Below are 22,721 nucleotides of genomic sequence, written 5' to 3'. Positions count from 1 at the left end.
GAGTCCCTGCGGGTCAGCTCGCAGCCCTGGAGTTCCCCACACACACACCAACAACAGCAATGATGCCCCAGAGGTCCTCACAGCACGCAGAGTCACCGCAAGAGGGAAGAACGAAGCGGGACCCGCGCATCGGGTCCGGCGAGGAGCAGCGTTGGAAGCAGGTAAAATCCCAGTTCTGGTGGTCCAAGACAGCAGCAAGGACAGTTCTCTGGTCCCAGGCAAAACAAACGGTCCCAATGGTGCTACACAGCTGCAGGAACTTATTTGCTGAGGAAGGGGCGGGGCAGGCAGGGAGAGCGACCCAGGTGTTGCGGGTCTCGACCTCACGCAGGGACTCCTGGTACTTTGAGTCCCTGCGGGTCAGCTCGCAGCCCTGGAGTTTCCCACACACACACCAACAACAGCAATGATGCCCCAGAGGTCCTCACAGCACGCAGAGTCACCGCAAGAGGGAAGAACGAAGCGGGACCCGCGCAGCGGGTCCGGCGAGGAGCAGCGTTGGAAGCAGGTAAAATCCCAGTTCTGGTGGTCCAAGACAGCAGCAAGGACAGTTCTCTGGTCCCAGGCAAAACAAACGGTCCCCGTAAATAAATAAATCACTTACCTTGCGCACGCTGCATCACCGACTCGGCGATGGGGCAAGCGAAAGTTAAATGGATTTATTTATTTATTTTATTTACATTATTCCATCGTTTCTCACTTCCAGCCCTTACCTCCTGCCCCGACTAACCTGCAGGGACCGCCACTGGTTCAAACCCCATGTGACTTATACAAAATGATGATCCTGCTCCACAGAAATTAAACCCAACACAAAACACCCAACTCCCACTCCCAGTTCAGGGCAGCAAGAAGCCTACAACGAAATATAAACTATAACTGGAGTTCAAAAAACATGCTCCATCTTACTCCGGGGACGGGGTCTGGTCAGTGCGTAGTAGCAAGTTATTAGTATATGAAGTTGCGATTCTCCTATTAACATGACTAGAGAATCTGAATTTCATAAAAGACACGGAGGCTATCATTATGCATTAATCCTTTAATGCAGCCGCACTACATCACAAAGAAGAAACAGTTCTAGAATGTAGTGAACAGGGTACAGATGGCATGAGGCACAAACATACTGCCTCTTTTAAATGCAATGAAGTAAATAAAGTTCAGAAGTAAGGTCCAACTTGATCTTGAAGCTGAAGGTAGTGAGAAGTCCGAAGAGAGGTAAGATGAAGGTTAGATGATTATGTAGAGTTGTCTGAAAGGAAAAGGAGAGTGATAATATGATAATATAAAAAGGTAATATAATAGTAAAGTCATGAGTTGATAAACAATGCAAATACATATCATAAAAATACATAGTTCAAGAATTATACCAACCAAGGGAGTGGAGGAAAAAAAGGGGGGGATAATGATAGCCTCCGTGTCTTTAATGAAATCCAGATTCTCTAGTCATGTTAATAGGAGAATCGCAATTTCATTACAAGACCGGAGGCTACATTATGCATGTTGGTAGCCATGAAGTACTACATCCGACATGTGTTCAATAGGTTTACAGTAATGGTGAGCGAAGGTTGAAGCATTAGACCAATCGGCCGCTTTAAGAATATCATCTAACTTACCTCCAGACCAGAAGAATTTGCTTGCCATAGCACCTCTGAGAGAATGAGCTTGGAATTTAGAAAGATCAATTCCAGATAGATTCATTACTGACTTGACCCATCTAGAGATGGAGGAGGAGGCAACTGGTTTAAAGGGTTTAACAAATGAGATAAGGAGTTGTTTGGCATCTAGAGGACGAAGGTCCTTCATTCTCAAGTCATATTCTCTCATACAGTCTATGACGCACAATTTCTTGCAAAGGTCAAAACGAGGATAAAAAATAGAATCCGACATGGTTTTAGTTCTTCTAAATATATCAAATTTAACTCCAAACATATCGTAGGATCTATAAGAAATATCCAGACATTTCACATCAGAAACTCTACGACAAGAGATTAGGCATAAAAGTGTAGCAAGTTTAAACGAAAGGTATTTTCTGTTGAGGTAGGCGTTATCTGGCCAAGAACAGAAACGGTCTAGGATAGCTTTAACATCCCACATGGATTGGTATTTGGGTCTGGGAGGTCTTTTTAGTCTGATACTTTTCATCACTCTACAAATAAATATTGTTCATACCTACCGTCTTACCATTGATTAGGGAGTGTCCAGCGGAGACTGCTGATCTGTAGCAATTAATAGATCTATAAGATAAACCTCTGTCAAATTGTTCGACAAGGAAATTAACTATATTGACGATAGGAGCTTCCAAGGGATCCAAGTTCCTCTCCATGCACCAACAAACCCATTTTTTCCAAATGTTATTGTATCTATAGTGTGTTCCGGGTGCCCATGATTCTCCGAGGAGTGAAAGAGCTGATGACGAAAGGCCAGACAGTTCGTTGGATTGCCTGACACTTTCCAAGCAAGAAGGTTCAAATTCCCTGAAGAGATTAGGTGGTGATCTTCTCCGTCTGCGTTGGTGACCAGACCCTTGCTCGCTGGAATGAGGAAGGGGATGTCGCAGGAAAGTTCGAGGGTGGTCGGGAACCATGGCTGGGAGGGCCAGAATGGGGTTATCAGAACCAAGGAGCATTGATCTATTCTCACCTTCTGTAGGACCCTTTGTATCATAGCAAAGGGAGGGAAGGCGTAACCCTGAAGGTTTGACCAGCATTGAAGAAAGGCATTCACCGCCAGAGCTCCCGGGTCTGGCATCCAGCTGAAATATTTTGGGAGTTGGGATGACAGCCTGCTGGTGAACAAATCCACATCTAGTGGACCCCAAAAAAGACAGAGAGTATTGAAAATGTTCACATTGAGTTTCCAATCGGTACGGTCTGAGAGGAATCTTGAGTTCCAATCTGCAGAGAGATTTGATTTCCCAGGAAGGTATTCCGCCTTCAGGGAAATCTTGTGTTCCAGACAGAACATCCAGAGTTATTTTGCTAAAGCAGATAAGTCTGCTGATTTGGTACCGCCAAGGCGGTTGATATAAGATACTGCAGAGATGTTGTCCATCTTGAGAAGAACAGATCTGCCTTGAAGAGAGTGTTTGAAGCTCATTAGAGCATATAAACCGGCTGTAAGTTCTAAGAAGTTTATGTGGTGGGAAGATTCCGCAAGTGACCATGCGCCACCAGTGTTTTGGTCGAGGAAGCGAGCACCCCAACCATGGAGGCTGGCGTCTGATTCCAAGACGAATTCCGGGGTAGAGCCAAATATTGCTTTGCCGTTCCAGGCGTCCAGGTTCTCTAGCCACCGTGAAAGTTCTAATTTGCCCTCCTGGTCCAGGATCACAGAGTCCTCGTACCAAAGACCAGACTTGAGAGCTTTCCCTTTTAATCTCTGAAGGGCACGGTAATTCAGAGGGCCCGGGAAGATAGCTTGGATGCTGGAGGAGAGGAGTCCTATCAGTCGGGCTAATTCTCTTAGGGTTATAGAATCTCGTTTTAGAACATACCTGATCTCTTTCCGAATTTTTGCGATTTTCTTGGAAGGGAGAAGGAGGAGACAGCTCGAGGTATCTACAGTGAATCCAAGGAATTCTAGAGATTTGGAGGGAGTGAGGAGAGACTTTCGATAAGATGGATGGTGGTATTCAGATCTCTCTGAATTTGGGAGTAGACTTGGGACATGATGAGGATGTCGTCTAGGTAAATAATGAGACGAATGCCCCTCTCTCTCAGAATAGAGACAATAGTCCTCATGATCTTGGTAAAGCACCAGGGGGCGGAAGAAAGGCCGAAGGGGAGAGCTTTGAATTGGTACAGACGTTCTTTCCAGGTGAACTGGAGAAAGCGCTGGTGTTCTTGTGCCATCGGAATGGTAAAGTAGGCGTCTTTGAGGTCTAATTTTACCAACCAATCTCCTTTCAAAAGAAGGTCCCTCAGAAGGTGAATACCTTCCATTCTGAAGTGTCTGTAAACTAAGTATTTGTTCACCTCACGAAGGTTTATCACTGGTCTCCATCCTTTGTCCTTTTTTTGCACTAAGAAAAGGGTGCTGATAAATGTTTTAAAGGACCAGGGAATCTGTATGATAGCTCCTTTTTTGAGCATTGAAGAGATTTCCTCTTCGACGATCTTCTGATGATCGACTGAAAGAGTTAAAGGATTTGGGGGATGAGATTGAAAGGGGATTTCTATAAAATCTATTTTGAAACCCTGGACGGTCTCTAGAACCCAAGGGTCTTGTGTTAGCGACTCCCATATATGGTAGAATAGTTTAGTCTGCCCCCTACTTGGGAAGAAGAGGGAGGAGGAGGAAGACTTACTTGTAGGGTTGGAGATGTTAGGATTTCCGCGGGATCTGTAGCCTCTATTACGAGGTCCTCTGGCTCGAGGGGTGTAGAATTGTTGATTTGAGGGGTAGAAGCCTCTACCAGAACCTCTGAAGGATGAGAAGGGCCGCTGGGTATTGCGGCCGGAAGAACGGCCCCTTCCTCCAGCCTGTCCAAAAAGGTTTGTGTTGAAGACACGCTTCATAATTGACTGAGCCCTGCCAAGGGCGGTAAAGGTGGCGACATATTTGCCGATTGATTTGATCATGTCTTCACCGAATTGAAGACCCTTAGGGTTGTCAGATGGTTCTTTTTCTGCCAGGTCGCTGAGTTTGGGGTTGATCTTTGTCAGGATAGTTCTCCTTCTCTCGATGTTTAGGCTCGAATTCACATTACCAAGGAGGACAATAGCTCTTTGGCTCCATCCGCGAATGAGGTTGGTATCGAGAGGTGTATTTGAAATGTGTGACTCCTCTGCTAGGTCTAGGATCCTGGTGAGGGGGCCGAGGACGTCAAGGAGGCGGTTCTGGCAGCCCTTCAGTGCTCTCTCCAGACCTCTTCTAGGGTCTTTTCCTAATTTAAATAAGAATTTTATTAGGTCGGGGTCGAGGTTAGGAGTTTGAGAGACCTTGTCATGAATGGTGGGTCTCGGGCACTCTGATTTGAGAGTATTTCTAGTTTCTCTTTCCAGAGAGTTCCTAAGCCATCTCCTAATGAATTTAGAAATGTGTTCTTGAGGGAACCACTTTGAGCTGTTAGGGTGGGAAATACTTAGGGGGGAGAACATTTCTTGTCCTAAAGGGTTGAGTATAATGTTATCGGAAGAGGAGGGGGATTCTCCTTCATCAGGATTAAGGTCTAGGTCTTGGTTTGGGTCGTCGAGGTCCAAGACGAATTCATCATAAGGGTTGTGGAAATTTTCTTCCTCTGAATCAGAGTCTGCGTCATCCTTCCCGTCATAACGAAGGGCACCAGTCAAGTTTGTGCCGCTAGGGACACCCATCAAATTTATGCCGCGCGGGGCACTGTTGTCGTTTGAGGCGCGAGGGCCTCCCAACATAGATGAGGTGCTAGGACCTCCTAGGTCAACTGAGGTACTACGACCTCTTGTAATGTAATCAGAGGGATGATGGCAGTATTTCAATTTTTTATTCTTTTTGCCGTGTGTTGTGGTGTCGTAGGTAGGGTCATCCTGACCAGAGGGGAGAGATCTTTTGCAAGACATAACTTCTTTAAAAGTAGATAACATGCAGGATCGCATTTCTTTCTGTAAAAATTGTTTAAAGGATTCATTGTTGTGGAGGGGGGAACTAGCAGTGGCATCGTCCGAGTCAAGGTCTGACATTGGGTGATAAATGAAGGTAAGTGTGATGATGCTGGAACAGAATGTTCAGGGTATGATGCAATGGAAGTTATTGTATTCCAATGTTCTAAGTTGAGCCAGTATCTGTGTAATGCTGGAGGTTGTCATGAAGACTGATGTCAGTAAAGTTTCCTATCTCTAATTTTGGAACTGGACTTATTTATTACATATTGGCGACGAGCGAACTGGTGAACTTGTGCAGGGAACAAGCAAGCAACCTTCATCCCTGGAACGACACTGATTTGGAAATCAGTGCTATCGAAATGATTTTGAAATACAACAAGAGCATAAGCTGAGCTGTTGAACTGTGAAGAACTGCGAGGTAAACGAGGTAAATTGACGATTTTACCCTGTCCAACAATTTATTACAACTAGAATAATTGGAGCAGTTATAAGAGAGTTATACTAAAGCTACGGTAGAAACGACAGTTAATCGTTTGGATGCAAGTTTAATGCTTCGTAAATTTTGGAACGTGCCTCAGATCTGAAACGAGCCGGTGTGAGAAAGTTGAAGCAGTGTGGCCGTATTTAACACGACGAAAGCTTAAGGAGTAGTGGATTGTTTAAAAATAAACAAAACCCGTGATGACAGTGCGCGTGTTGGCAATGAAGCTGGATTAGCGCGAGTCAAGCCGTGTCTTCAAAAATAAACACAGCGCGAGCTAACGCAGCGCGCGTGTGACGATAAAGGAACTCAGTACGCGCATTAAGGAATTCGTAGCGACATTCGTTTATAAAAGGATTGAATTATTACCTTAGTCTGGGCAAGTGCATGATCGGCGAAATTTCAGGAGAATTCGATTCAGCTGGAAACAGCAAGGCTGCTGCAAACAACAAAACGTGTAGGTTCGTAGAAACAACAGAAGGACCAACAAAATCCAGATCCAGATATTTAAGAAACTGAAAAAGGACTTGCGTGCAAAGTGCCAAGAGGAAGAAAAACAGAAATCCAAGTAGTAGTATATACAATGACTATCATGATTGGTTGTTTTAGTTAATTATTTTAATTAATTGTTTTGATTAATTGTTTTAATTAATTATTTCAGTCAATTGTTTTAGTTATATTTTATTTCTATTCATACTTAGAAAATGTCTGATGATTCTATGTCAGCTCCACCAAAATTTTTGCCGGTGCCTGGTGATCCCATTATTCCATGGAAAAGATGGAAAAATATTTTTTTCACTTATTTGTTAGCCATTGGTGGAGATAAATATGGGCCTGTTAGGAGGCAAGCCATATTATTACATCATTTAGGCGTTGAAGGGAGGCGCATTTATGACGATTTGCCAGAAATTTCTCTAGGGATGGGTGATGGGCAGCCGGTAAACATTTATGAAATGTCATTGCAGATGTTGGAGAGACATTTCTTGCCAAAAATTAATGTTGTGTTTGAAAGACATAAGTTTTTCTCCAGAGGACAAAAGTCTGATGAGGGCGTTGTATCTTATGTAGCGACTCTTCGAGGCTTAGCTGTCACGTGTGAATTTGGCATATTGTGTGATTCATTAATAAGGGATCAAATAGTCAGATGCACGAATAATAAGAAGGTTAGAGAGAAGTTATTATCAAAGAATCCTACTTTAGAAGAGGCTATTCAGATCGCTAGAAGCATGGAAGATACAGACCATTGGATCAAAGAAATAGATAGTGAAAAAAAAGTTTCAGAAAGTCCATCAACAGTGACGGTAAAAGAAATAGCAGCTGAAGTAAAAGACTTAAAAAAAGATGTTAAGAAAACAATGTATAAGGGGTATGGAAACACACCGATGAAACAGGTAGAGCGAAGGCCAATAATTTGCTACAGGTGTGGATGTCCTGGGCATATAAGTTCAAGCTTTGCATGTGGTGCTAGGAATGCTACGTGCAGGTCTTGTGGAAAAAGGGGTCATTTGGCGAAGGCCTGTAGGTCCAAAGGGAATGTGCCGATAACAAGTGTGAAAGAAATAGAAAATGAAGAAGAGAATTGTGGAGAGATATTTTTAACCGTTGATGGAATTGAACTAGGAGATCGCCAAGTGATGGAGGGAGGCGAGAGAGATAATGTAGATGTGGTTTTGAAAGTCAGTAAAAATCCAATGAACTTTAAAATGGAAAGCACAGGAAAACTGGAAAAGCCACATTGTGAAATTACTGTGGGAAAGGGAATGGTGAAATTATTGGTGGATTCAGGGAGTTTATTCACTCTCATTTCAAAAGATGCTTTTGTAGGGAACTTAGGTGGAGAAATGTGTGAACTTACAACCCCGGATGTAAAGGCAGTGGGATACGGGGGTTCTAAAATCAACATTTTGGGAATGCAATGGACAAGCATTGTTTTTGAACAAAGAGGGGTATATGGAAGAGTCTATATCACGGATGAGGGATCTAATTTGCTTGGGTGGAGACACCAGAAAGATTTGGGAATAATTTTGAATCCTAATGCGCCAGAACCAGTAATGACAGTGGAAAACAATGTTGGGAGCAAGTCTTGTGATGGAAGTGCAAAAAATGATTGGGGTGAATAAATAATGAATAAGTACTCCAAAGTGTTTGCTGAAAATCTTGGTATGTTGAAGGGTTTCACACACAAGATTGTGTTAAAAAATAATGCGAAACCTGTGGTACATAAGGTAAGGTCTGTACCTTACATGATGAAGGAAGCCTTGCAAAAAGAATTGGATAAATTATTGCAAGCTAAGATTATTGAGCCAATTGAGTCTTCAGAGTGGTTATCTCCGATTGTCGTAGCTCCTAAGGAGGGTAATAATATTCGTTTGTGCATTGACTTACGAGACTTAAACAAAAACATATGGGTAGACAGGCATCCTTTGCCCAATATTGGGGAAATGTTAAGTGGGATGGGTGGGGGTTGTGTTTTCAGTGTTCTGGATATGTCATCGGCGTACCATCAGGTAAATTTACACCCAGATTCACGACATTTGACCTCATTTGTCACACCACTAGGGGCATTTCGCTATCGGAGGATGCCATTCGGTTTGGCATCGGCTTCCGCGGTCTTCCAGAGAGTCATGCACAATATATTGAAGGGTTTGGAGAGAGTGATGTGTTTCCAGGACGACATCTTGATAGTGGGGAGATCACACAAAGAGCATGATGAGATTATGGAGGAGGTTTTGTGTAGGGTTGAGAAGTGTGGATTGACGATAAAGAAAGAGAAGTGTCAGATTAGATTGGGAATGGTTAATTATCTGGGACATCAGATATCGGCGGAAGGTATAAGACCTAAAAATAGTATTGTGAAAGCAGTTAAAGATGCACCTTCTCCGATCAATAAAGAGCAGTTGAAATCTTTCCTAGGATTGGCGGAATATTGTTCAAAGTTTGTTCCCAATTTCAGTGAGATAGTGGAACCTATGAGACTTTTGCTGAAAAAGGGAGTTGTTTTTGATTGGAACTTGGATTGTGAAAGAGCATTTGGAAATTTGAAGTCTTATCTTGCAGGGGCACCCGCGTTGGGGCATTTTGATTATAGGAAAAGAACTATTGTGGTTAGTGATGCAAGTAACATGGGAATTGGAGCTGTGCTGTTACAGGTGTCTGAAGGGGAAGAGAAAATTATAGGTTTTGCTTCCAGGAGATTGCAGGGTGCAGAGAGGAGTTATTCCACAATTGAGAAAGAAGCGCTTGCCTGTTGTTGGGCTATAGCGCATTATAGGTATTATTTGTGGGGTATACCTTTTGTACTTAAGACAGATCATAAACCTTTGATTCATTTATTCAAGGGTGGTCGGGGTTTAGACGGTAGTGTGACTCCCCGAATTTCTAGGTGGTTGACATCGGTATTGGATTATAACTTTATTGTAGAGTATGTGCGGGGAGAGAAAAATGTGTTGGCTGATTGTTTGTCCAGAATGCCAGTGGAAGGAGATTCGGGTGTTCTGGAGGTGGAGGAATTGGTCGTGGAAGTTGATGGTCAATTTGCCATAAGTCAAGATGAATGGAAGGAAGCGGTGGAAAAAGATGAGGAATATAAAGGATTGAGAGAGGTCATCATGAATGGTTGGGGTGAGTCTGAGGTGTTGCATAGGTACAAGCATTATTTACTAGTCAAAGACGAATTAAGTCTGCAAAATGATAGAATTTTACGTAGAAATCGGATTATTCCACCAGATGTATTGAGACTTAAGATATTGAAGATTGTACATGAGGGACATCTTGGAAGAAGTTTAACAAAGCGGAGATTGAGAGAGTCGTTCTGGTGGCCAGGGATGGACAAGGATGTGGAAGACTTGGTGAAAGAGTGCTATGCATGTAGCAATAGTGACAAGATGAAGATTACTAGGAATCCTCCTTTGAGGTGCATGGAGCATCCAATGAAACCATGGGAAAAAATTGGTTTGGATATTTTAGGCCCAGTGGATAAATTGGGGAGTAATAACCGTTACTTGGTGGTTTTGGTAGATTACCATAGTAAGTGGTTCACGTGCAAATCTATGACAGATGTGACTTCAAGGAATGTGATAATATTTTTGAAGGAAGTTTTTCTTGAAGAAGGTGTGCCTAAGACGCTTCTGACAGACAATGGTGTTCAGTTAGTTTCAGTGGAAATGGAGAACTACTTGAAAAATATAGGAGTCTGTCATGAAAAGGTTGCTTTGTTCCATCCTCAGGCTAATGGGTTAGTGGAGAGGGTAAATCGCATGATTATGGAAAATATTCAACTTTCATTAGCAAATGGATTGTCTTGGAAAGATGAGTTAAGGAGAATGATGTGGAGTCATAGAATTACTCCTCATACAGTGACGGGGGTTTCTCCTTTTGTGGCATTAAGGGGTAGGGAGCCCGGAACGAAAGAGTCACCGATGTGGTTGCAGGATAAAAAACAGGTTTGGATTGATAGAGAAGGGATGAGGTTAAGAGTGCAAGAAAGTCAAAAGCGGAATAAAATGGAGTATGATCAAAGGAAGGCAGTTAAGGAATTGGATTTCAGCAAAGGTGATTGGGTGGTGGTAAGGAAGTTTGGTTTTATAAAGAAGGGTGAAAGCAAATTCTCTCAACCATGCAAAATAATATCGGTGGAAGGTTCTGTAGCTCTTCTTGAGGATGGAAGGAAGAGGAGTGTGGGAGATCTATGTAAAGTAACTCATTTATGAAATGTTATGAATAAGAATTATGTAAAATATTTCATAAAGGAGATCTATGTAAAGTACTCATTTATGAAAAGTTATGAAGAAGAGTTATGCAAAATATTTCATATGTGTAATCTTATGAAGGGGATTTACATAAAGTCTCCATTAATGAAATTTTAATTTGTGAAAATGTTTAAGGAAAAAAATAAGCAAAGGAAAATATGCATGTTTATTTTTTAGATTGCATTGTTAATTGTCTATAGGGGGGAGATGTGTGATGATGCTGGAACAGAATGTTCAGGGTATGATGCAATGGAAGTTATTGTATTCCAATGTTCTAAGTTGAGCCAGTATCTGTGTAATGCTGGAGGTTGTCATGAAGACTGATGTCAGTAAAGTTTCCTATCTCTAATTTTGGAACTGGACTTATTTATTACAGTAAGGTAAGTTATTATTAACTAAAATAATACTAATAAATTTATATATATTATTATTATTTTTTATTTATTTTATTTATTTTTAATATTTTTTTTATTATTTTAAATAATTAATTAGGGTAATATTAATTCTCCCCTCTTCCTCTTTTTTTTTTTTTTTAAATGAGATGGCGAGGTAGAGAAATATATATATATTTTTTTTTTCACAATCAGCAACTACTGTTAGACTGGTAGAATAACCCGATCTAAGGATGTATTAGGGTATTATTCAGCTACCTACTTATCAGGTGGAATATCAAAGATATTGAAGTAAAAGCCTCACTCACATAATAGTGACATGCTTCATCATAGGCAAATACTCCACACCCAGAGAAGATGGTACTCTCTGGGCGGACTCAACCAAAGATGTAATGGGAGTGCTTAGATAAATGAGTGACTGGTCAAGCAGGGAACCAGATTGAGGTAAAAATACCTATGAGTATACCCCTCCTGAGTCCTTTATTCAAGGGTACTCATGGTATCAATAAAAACTTTATCTTGGGGTCGTTTTGAACTTAATTCTGTTCAAATGTACCCTCAATTGTATGCCAACATGTTTCGGCCCATATGGGTAGCCCGGTCGGGTCTGAGGGCCTTCGTCAGGGCGTTATGTTTCTGTGCCTTATTTTTAAGGTCCCTGCCGTGTAACAGTGCATGTGCTACATGCAACCCAAAACGTGAGGCCTAATGCACTCACCTGTCCGTATATTAGCTCCAACTTCAGAAGATTTTCTACTGATTGATGTCTACTAGCATCATGCAGCTCTCATGTGTTCGGGTGCTGTCCTGTAGTCAAACATTCGTCAAGGACACCGCACCGCCGTCACACCTCGTACGGCAGACGATGTGCACTGTTACACGGCAGGGACCTTAAAAATAAGGCACAGAAACATAACGCCCTGATGAAGGCCCTCAGACCCGACCGGGCTACCCATATGGGCCGAAACATGTTGGCATACAATTGAGGGTACATTTGAACAGAATTAAGTTCAAAACGACCCCAAGATAAAGTTTTTATTGATACCATGAGTACCCTTGAATAAAGGACTCAGGAGGGGTATACTCATAGGTATTTTTAACTCAATCTGGTTCCCTGCTTGACCAGTCACTCATTTATCTAAGCACTCCCATTACATCTTTGGTTGAGTCCGCCCTAGTCTTCTCTGGGTGTGGAGTATTTGCCTATGATGAAGCATGTCACTATTATGTGAGTGAGGCTTTTACTTCAATATCTTTGATATTCCACCTGAGAAGTAGGTAGCTGAATAATACCCTAATACATCCTTAGATTGGGTTATTCTACCAGTCTAACAGTAGTTGCTGATTGTGAAAAAAAGTTTATCCGGGAGAACGCAACTATGTTGTTTATTCTCTCACTCTCTATGTGTGAAAAACAAGGTAGAGAAATAGACAGGTAATGAATAGCTAGAATGCCTTTAAAAGGTCTAATTTTGGGGGAATATAAGTATTTCCTTGTTTTGTAGGATCAAACAAGGGTTCTTCCGTTGAAACTATTCCTACGCGATCTCCGGCAGCAGCTGATCGGAGCAGAGTAACTGAAGCTCTCGCTCGAGCTCAGCTGCTGTCGGAGAAGGCGTCTTCGTTCGAAGAAAGCACCTTGGAGGCTGGCTTACACCGGAGCACCGTTAGCAGGATGCACTCCTCTAATATGCATGACGCGCTCGCTCCGACTTTGCGAGCGCGTCGAAAGAAAGCCAAAGGGACGGAGAGTGTGTGAATTGGGTGAGCAGTTAAGTCTCCCGTGTAAAAGGAGAGCGGGCATAAGGGGATTTGAAAAGAGTCATTGGGGAAGGTAATTTAAAAGATAAAGGGTAGATCTTTATAAGCGGGAGAAAGGAGGATCGACGAACTAAAGAGGAAGTCGGTGGGAGGGGGGTGAGAAGGGGGGAATGGTCCGTAGTCACCCACACGAAGGCAAACAGAAATCTGTAGAAATAAGGCGTCTTAAACAAGGAATAACACTAGGCATAGCAAGCGGAAAATCGTTAGGAAATAGTTAGCATGTTATTAATTATATCGATTATTATAAACAAATAAGAAGGTTGTTACAGAAACAATTTCTGAGGAGAAAGGAATTGTTACTTATCTGCCTGTGAGCCGCATTTAAAAGAGGCAGTCTGTTTGTGCCTCATGCCATTTGTACCCTGTTCACTACATTCTAGAACTGTTTCTTCTTTGTGATGTAGTGCGGCTGCTTTAAAGGATTAATGCATAATGTAGCCTCCAGTCTTGTAATGAAATCCAGGGCCATGTGTGAATGTAATATGTGCCCTCCCTGCCACTGGCCAAAGAAGGCCACAACTGTCTGAACCCTGGAAAAAATAGTTTCCGAAAGGCATGGAACTATAATCTATTTCACTTAATACACTTTCCAGCCATTGCGTTCTCAGTTATTAATGGGCAAAGCGTTGGGAGGAAAAGCAGTATCTGCTCCATCACATTCCAGTCACTCCAGACTTCTGCCAACTTATTGTCGGCTCTGGCTATGGCCACATGCAGCTCCTGTCCAATATTTCATGTTTCATATTTTGGTACTAGGAGTCTGTTTCAGGTCCCCCAGACAGCAGCCAATATTTCGCAGTGTCTCTCCTGGACAACCCAATAGCAACAGAAGAAGGCCAATCTCACAACTGCTCTCAATGTGTTTACAATGGTAGCCCAGAAATCTGCTATTACGCTGCATGGCCAAAACATAGGGAAGACGTCAGCCTGCGCCTGGGACGCTGGCGCAAACAATCATGGTCGTTTTTATGCAAGGCTGCTGGGATAAAATAGAGCCTATGGGGAATGTTCAATTGGATGAGTTTACACTGAGTTTCCCGGCATGCAAACTTTTTCCCATTATTTCTCTGTAAGAGATGTCTCACAGTCCAGGGGCATAACAGAGGCCCCCACCGCCCCCGCGGTGGGGGTGGGGCAGGCTTACCCATTCTGGAGGGGGGCCCCTACTGGTGTGAGTGTGAGGGGTAAACATTGTTTACAACGAATTTGATACAACGCATGCCATTACAACTCGGTGATTACAACGACCGCCTTGTGACATCGCATACCATTACAACGCAAGTCGTTACAACGACTTGTTGTAGGGGGCAGAATGTGTTTGATTTTAAATCCAACACCTTCCCTACTGTTGCAGAGACCGGAGTTGGAATAGTAAATTATACTATTCCAAAATCCAGCGCCCCCCCGACAGCAAGTCGTTGTAATGACTTGCGTTGTAATGGTATGTGTCGAAATAACGTGGTTGTTGTAATGACCGCGTGGTAATGGCATGCGTTGTTAACACGTGCGTTGTAACGTGGCCTATTCGTGTGAGGGGCCCCTTCAGAATATCTTGCAGGGGCCCCCTCACGTTTTGCTATGCTACTGTCACAGTCTTGTAAAACCTGGCCTCTCTAATAATGTAAGATGCGTTTCCTCAGTCGGACTTACCCCGTAAGAAAGTGAAGCCAGTCTAGAAGTTCTGTGACCAAATGGATTTCTCAGACTCTTTTGGCTATTTTGGGAGGTATGGCCCCCTCAATCAAGCTCCTTTAGTAAGCCTGGCAAAAAAAAAAAAAAAAATTGACATTCCAGCGTACTTGAGATCGTATGTAGCGTGTAGAGCCTGGGAGCATGAGTTGGGGGAGCCCGTTTCAGACACCCATGGCGCGCGCGCATCGGCCCTGGTGCGCAGTGTCCTGTAGTACTAGATCCAAGCTGATTCATTTTCATTTTTTACTCCGCACCTATATGACACCTTATAAAATAACCAGAATGGATCCTTCTAGAGGGGCTAAATATGTGCGCTGTGGGGAGGCAAGCACCACCTTTCTGCATCTGCCCTGGGAATGTGACGGGATCCAGACCTTCTGGCGGATGGTGGCACCAAGAATTGAGGACGCCACTGGAGTGTCCACTCCTCGAACACCGATTGCCTGTCTGTTGGGCGTAGAGGACAGAACCTAGGGGACGAAAGATCCCCTACAGTCTCGCTCAGCTGACCAGCTGCCTGGCGAAACCTCGCATAGCCATTGGAGGATGGGAACGAGGGTGCGGCTGTCTGAGAAACCTAATGGACCGGGGTGGCAGGGGAGCACCACACGCACCTGAGGGGGCGAGAGAGGAGATGTTGATCTGGGCCCACTTGCTTGAGAACTTCACTGAGGATGGAGACGCGAGCACTGATGACAGCTCTAAGGGAGAGGGGCAAAGGCTGGTTGATGTATGTCCTGCTATGTCTATGGCAAGAAGCGAGATTCTGCTGTAATCATTGATTGATGCTTTGCTTGATGACTTGGTCCATTTGACGAGTTGCACTTACCACTGTCTGAACCTCTCTGCTGCTGTAATACCGACACGTGGGATGCACTCATTTCTGTAGACGCCTAGGCTGTGCCTCGTATTCATTGGGATATTATGCGGGAATCTGAACCTCTCTGCTGCCGTAATACCCGACACGTGGATGCACTCATTTCTGTAGACGCCTAGGCTGTGCCTCGTATTCATTGGGATATTATGCGGGAATCTGAACCTCTCTGCTGCCGTAATACCCGACACGTGGATGCACTAATTTCTGTAGACGCCTAGGCTATGCCTCGTATTCATTGGGATATTATGCGGGAATCTGAACCTCTCTGCTGCCGTAATACCCGACACGTGGATGCACTCATTTCTGTAGATACCTTGGCTATGCCTCGTATTCATTGGGATATTATGCGGGAATCTGAACCTCTCTGGTGCTGTCATACCCGACACGTGGATGCACTCATTTCTGTAGACGCCTAGGCTATGCCTCGTATTCATTGGGATATTATGCGGGAATCTGAACCTCTCTGCTGCTGTCATACCTGACACGTGGGATGCACTCATCTCTGTAGACGCCTAGGCTATGCCTCGTATTCATTGGGATATTATGCGGGAATCTGAACCTCTCTGCTGCCGTAATACCCGACACGTGGATGCACTCATTTCTGTAGACACCTAGGCTATGCCTCGTATTCATTGGGATATTATGCGGGAATCTGAACCTCTCTGCTGCTGTCATACCCGACACATGGGATGCACTCATCTCTGTAGACGCCTAGGCTATGCCTCGTATTCATTGGGATATTATGCGCGAATCTGAAACTCTAGCGCTGCATGTTTCTTTTTTTTTATTGCTAGATCAAAAACAATAAAACACGGTTTTTAAAAACAGTGTGCTTGGGATTCCTCAAACCTGATGGGTCTTTTCTCAGTGTGCAATTGTCCCGATCGAAGAGTCGCCATCGATTATCTGGCTACCATTTGATCTTAAATCAATTTTCTGTGCATTCTGTCAATCTGAGACTCCAAGTAATACTTCTCAGAATGAGGCATGCGCAGTCTGCCTCGTTCCTAAAAAGAGTTTGAATATGTTCAGCATGACCTTGCTACTGTGGCCACCCCGCTCTAAGTTAGGCACCTACCTGTCCAGCTCAAAAAACAATATATTATTCGCCGGACATTTCAATGCATCCTCACCTCAAATATCAAATAAGGAGTTGAAAAATCTAAAAATACACAAATCAGCTCAATGAAATACTGGGGACAGTAATAAACATTGTTATTTCTGGCTTATTTAGCCTGCTTCTCTGTTTATAAGCTGTGCAGCGCCGAGACACCCTCGTAGGGGTGATTTGTGCGCATTATATATGACATTAACATAACAAACCTACATTAAAAGAAACATTTCAATTACAGTTTCAAGACTACCCAATTCCTTAGCATGACCTGAAAGGAATTTCTAAAGTATGTAAAAAAACACTCATGGCTTGTTGGCATGAGGCTATCCCATACTTAATAAAATAGGTTTGAAATCCTGTGTCTGGCTCTTGAATAAGATTGACAATCCAATAAAATATGTAGATTAGAATATTTCACATTTAAAGCACATTCCCCGTTTGATACCTCGGGCCACGTAAACATAGGACTAACACCAATATTAAATTTAAAATCCTGTGATGCATGGCTTGGTCCCGGAGCACAGAAGCATACAGGAACGCCGCTCCATTGCGCCAAGAGTCTATTGAAGACAATACTGGACTCTCGAAGCGTAAATATTGCAAACCCTTGTTTCACAACAGTCTTTCATTTTTTAGGTCTCGTATAGAGCAGCGCATGCGCTGCCTCTGCGAGGCATCAAGTAATCAGTAGGTTATGTGAAACTCTAGGTAATTTCTCAGGCTGCTTGCCATTGGTTTAACTCTGGCACTGCTCTTCTTATCCGGCTTTTTATTGGCTGTTGTTCCCATACTCACTTTCGGTTATTCCGGAAGCAGCACAGCCCAACTACAGTTTTTATCCGCTTTTGTGTGTTCATCTGTAGTTGGTGAGCACTATATTCTTTTAGGGTCTCCTAGTCTTCCTCTTCCGACTTCACCACAGACTCACTTGCGACCCCCACAGAAGTCGGTAATGAGGAAGGAAGTCCCGTGCTTTGTTCTGCTCTGGGTGCTCGCCTATATTATATAATTAAGCTGTTTGGGATGCCATTCACTTTAAAAGTTTATTTATTTTATTTAGTGTGGATAGAACATTTCCAGGATATTAAGCCTACTGCCCAGGCTCGAACATGGATCCCCAGCTCCGAAGCCTGCAGCTCTGACTGCTGAGCCACGGCTTCTTGCGCTGGGGAGACCTGCTGGAGTCGATAACTGTGGGCTGGGCACCTTCGATCACGATCCCCATGGAGGCACAGGGGAGATCCAGTGATGCCACTCTACACTGATTGCTGCCAAACTGCGCTGAGATCAGCGGGTCCCCCTAGAGACACCATTGCAGCAGAGCAGCGGTCCCTAGGCAGGCCACTCCGACCACTGTCCCAAGGAGCCCGGGGAAATCACTGAGCACCTCTCATGTTTTTGCCTGTCTGCCTCCCACAGCAGCACAGGTTCGGTGCTTTGGCAGCGGCTTGAGTCGCAATCAGCTATTGGCACCGGGAAGGGGGTCCAGCCCACGATCGAGCCACGTCTGATGCCTAGCGCCACTGCTTGCAGGCCCCAGAGGTCAGGAGATGCCTCATGTTTGCCTTTATTCACTGTGAAGGGAGGCGGCTGCCAGGCACAATCTGCAGCGGTCGCCTTCTCCTGGTCGGGTACACCCGAGGGCTTCACTGAGCTGCTCAAGTCCTCCGCATAGCCTTCAGGATCATGTGGGGGTGTCGATGGGGCTCAGGGTCGCCGGATCATGACAGGATTAAGTGGGGCCCAGATGGAGCTCCGTGTGGGGACCAGAGGCGGCCGCGGCGCGGAGCAGGTCAGGTAAGTTTTCAAGTTTTTTTACTTTATTTTTAACCCCCCGGCCCCCGCGTTCCCACCCCCCTCCCCCCGCGAGTATCGTGAGCCGCGACTTTTGTGCCCTTCTCCGAAGCCTCGCCAAATTCCACGCGCGCTGCTCTCTCTCGTTTCGCTCACAGGCCTGAATACTGGAAAGTTAGCTCACCCTTAAATCATTCCAATGTCTGTTAAATTAGTACAATAGACTTGAATAGCAGCAGCAGTTATTTACAGCCCTGTGAAACTGTGAGACTATGTCAGCAAAACACTATTGAATAATTCTGCATTTTATTCTGTCCACGGGGGACATCATTCTGCCAAGCATTAAAACAAAATAAATGCGAAATGTACGGACGTTATTTTTCACGTAACTGTGAGACGATCTGCACCTCTACGAGTTCTCCCCTACTCTCAGACACACATTTTCCTTGTCCCCACGTCCACTTTCTTTTTTAGCCCGTACCACTCTTGAGTCCCCCGATTTCTTATCTTGCCCTTCTCTGCTTATTTTTTTCCGCTTCTCATACCTCTTCTCCTTGTTCCACTCTTCTCTCCTTTTTGACTTTTTTATCTGTTGTAAATTCCTACTCACTTTCAACTCTCATTCTCTGTTCTGGCTGGCATGTTGTACTATGTTTTCCTATGTTATGTTGTGATGTAAGAGCACGCACTAGAATTAAGACGTATTTGCTAGCGTTTCACCTCAAGCTCCACAGATTCAAATTCTCACTTGTGAATGATTTACTGTGCTCCCCGGAAGAGCAGTACTGGTGTCTGTACTAGAATAATGGTGTGTCACGTGAGCACTGGTCTTGAAGTCCTGGTGCTCCGCCGCAGCCATTCTAAGAGCAGTGTGATGCCTCACTGTGGACACCACAGCTGTGGTAAAGATGTCTCACTGGAACTTCTGGAAAAACAGTACTGGGTCCTCACTGCAACCTACAGAACGATATTTACTGTGACCACTGATAGAACAGTACTGGCACGTCACTGGAAGCACCGGAGTAGTGGCACTGGCATCACTGGGGACACAGTGCGGTTCGCTCATTAAGCCTACTGTAAGAGCAGGAGCGTACAGTACTGGTGTAATGAGCGGCAGAGCAGTACTGGTGCAGTGCCAGATAGTGGTATTCGGGGCTCACTGGAGGAACAGCAGCGCTGCCTCGTTGAGAGCCAGGGCTTTAACTGGGAAGGAAAAACTGTGTGTGTGTGGGGGAGGGGAGGGGTCTCTCAAATGTACCTAGCCTATGTAATTTAGGGCGTGGCTTAAAAAACAAGTAAACTCAAACCCTTAGCATAGTGTGCCCCTGACTGGTATTTTGCTGTTTCTATCATTGCATTCAGATATATAATACCGCAAGTAACATTACAACTACAAGCCAGGACTGTTGGCGTTGTCAATGGTTGTTAGTTGCATAAGATAAAAAATAAACAACTATGGCTTCGTTGTCTAGAATATTGAAAATGCCACAGTTTTGAAATGATGAGACTGAAATAACTATAACCAGTTTCTTTGAAGTTACATCAAAGGCAGTGAAGGGTAGTGTTGATGCAGAGTTACCGTTTTTTTCACCCTGAGGGGGAGGGCAAACATGGACAGCACCCGTTTGGGCATCTGCTTTTTAGGTCTCGGCTAGGCAGCGCACATGCGCTGTCTCTCCGAGACTTCAAGTAATCTGTGTTTCAAGAAGACACACACACGTGATGACAGGAGGTAATCTGAGACGACAAAGGCAAGCAGTCAGAATGGCAAGAGCACCAATCAATGTTTTTGGTTCATATAGAAAAGGATGCTTATGCATAACAGACAAGTGACAAAGGTCTGAGTGTTCGAACAGGATCACAATCAATCAAGGACATCTGAGCTAGCACAAGGGAGTGGAGCAGACCACATTTGTGCATGATAATGATATGAAAACATAATTAGAACATTGAAGTGCCAACCGCAGCACTGGAAACCCTGGTCAAAAATTCATTGCAAAGGCAAGTGGAGCAAGACAGAGAGCTAAGGTGTATTGTATTGTATTGTAATTGCATTTATATAGCGCTTACTACCCCTGACGAGGCGTCGAAGCGCTTGAGACAAGGAGGTTCCAACTACAGTTCAGTTACTCTGCAGCGAGTGGGAAATTGATCTTTTTCACAATTCTCCTCCCTCATTTCCCTTTATTTATTCTTTACGTCTTGTCCATACCCCTCCCTTATTTCACTCAATCCCTCCTCTTCCTCTTCCTTGCTTCCCTTCTACTCTCTCTTCCCCTTTTTTCTTCTTTACTCAATTTTTCTGTACACCTCCCCCTTTCCTATTTTCCATTTTACTCCCACTTCTTCCCCTCCTATCACTGCATACCCCTCATGTTCCTTTTCCTTTCCCCCGCCCTCTTTTCACTGGTATTGCTTTCTTTTCTATATACTTTCTCTTGTTCCCTTCTTTTACACACACCCTCCATCTTCTCCTTTCCCCCTTCTTTCTTTATCTCTGTCCCTTACCTTGTTTCATTGTTCACTTGTTCCATTTCTCTCTGCCCCATGGTTGTCATCTCTCCACGAGCTTGGAAAGGGTACAATTCCTCCTTCCACCAGGTTTTAGAGCCTCCTTAATTGGTGCAGTGGTTACCTACTTTCTAGTTCACACTAATGTTCTCTATTGGCACTTTGTTAGGAAAAGCCTCAAATCCTCAAAAAAGCCAACAGGCAGGAGTCTGCTGCGTCTATGGATCAGCTAAAACAGACCAGTTAGACAAGCTCTTCTATGGCACCCTGCAGGCACTAGAATTCAATTAAAGCGCTAGTGCGTGCTCTCTAAAAAGCTAAGAGGGAACCCATCCTCTTCACTGAATGAAAATGTGGGCGTACCTTCCTAGCAGAATGCTGCTTTCAGTTGGCAGCAATTTGCTATGCCAGAAGGGGTTTTAACTTTTTACTGTCAAAGGGCATAGACTAGGAAGTTTGGGGATTTGGTGGTGGAAAGTCCTGTTAGATAAGCTCTTACAGGAAAAGTTTTTATATCTTCAAGACAAGTCGTAAAGATAACCTGTTCTAACTCTGGTCCTCACAGGCTACATTATCAGTGTGAGGGCCTAGAAATAACTTTGTGTATAGTGTGCAATATCTATCTATCTATCCTCCTAGTCATTCTGCCACTCAGTCCCTCTCCTCAACTCTCGATTTCACTCTCCATCTCTTTCTATCCCTTTTCCCTCTGTCCTCCTTCCTCATTTTTAGTCTCATCCTACTTTCGCCCACTCACTCCTCTCAATTTTATTGCCTTCTATTATTTCCCTTTCATACTCCTCATCACTTATTTTCTTTCACTTCTTTGTTTTACATTTCTACCTTCTTACCCATATTTTCATTAGCTCGTCCACACTTTCATTACTATTCCATTTCCCTTCCCACTTTTCTCTCTTACTCTCCCCTTGCCTTATTTCACTTTTCAGTTCCCAACTCCCTCTTGCAATATGTTAGCTTCTAGTTTAGGAATCGGCTCAAAATCCTGTGTTTTTGGGTAAATCACTTAATCGCCCCCCTGCCTATGAACAATGAATATCATCTTATCGTGTAATATAAGTAACAGTTGTGTAAAGTGCTCAAATACATTTGGGCCGAGTTCATGCTATATAAAAACTGCTGAAAAATCCACAAAGAGATTAAAACAAAGCCTTAACAAGACACCTTGGTGCCCATTTCCTGGCTGATTTGCACAAAGTTAAATTAGAAAACATGGATAAATTGCGGCTTTTCAGCTTAAATTGTGTGATCTTAGACAAATATTTTATTTCACTGAAACTATTTTTTTCTTCATTAACACTTATGAAAGCACTTTCAGATATTTGAGTTCAGAATGCCAGTTGTAAACAAGCATTTGCAATGCAATAGGTCTTGCATTTTAGAAACTTTGACCTATTGGTATTGTAAATGACAATGCCTTTTATTATTGCATGTTTTTTTAAACAAATAAATAAATTGCATTGCCATTTACAATGCCAATAGGTCAAAATCTTGCAATTACGAGACCTATTGCATTGCAAATGCTTGTCTTAGTTGAGTCCACTTGTGAACATCCAAGGTGGGAAAGTTAAAGAGAAGAGGATCCATTATCATTTCTATCTGCACTCTTACTCTCGCAGTCCAACCCAGATCACTAATCACAAATTCATTTTCACAGTAATAGGCAGGTTTGTCCTTATCAGCTAAAAGTAAAC

The sequence above is a fragment of the Triturus cristatus genome, chromosome 1_1, assembly GCF_964204655.1.
Source record: "Triturus cristatus chromosome 1_1, aTriCri1.1, whole genome shotgun sequence".
NCBI lineage: Eukaryota > Metazoa > Chordata > Amphibia > Caudata > Salamandridae > Triturus > Triturus cristatus.
The sequence above is the reverse complement of the archived record's forward strand: the minus strand, read 5'-3'. Positions refer to the sequence as shown.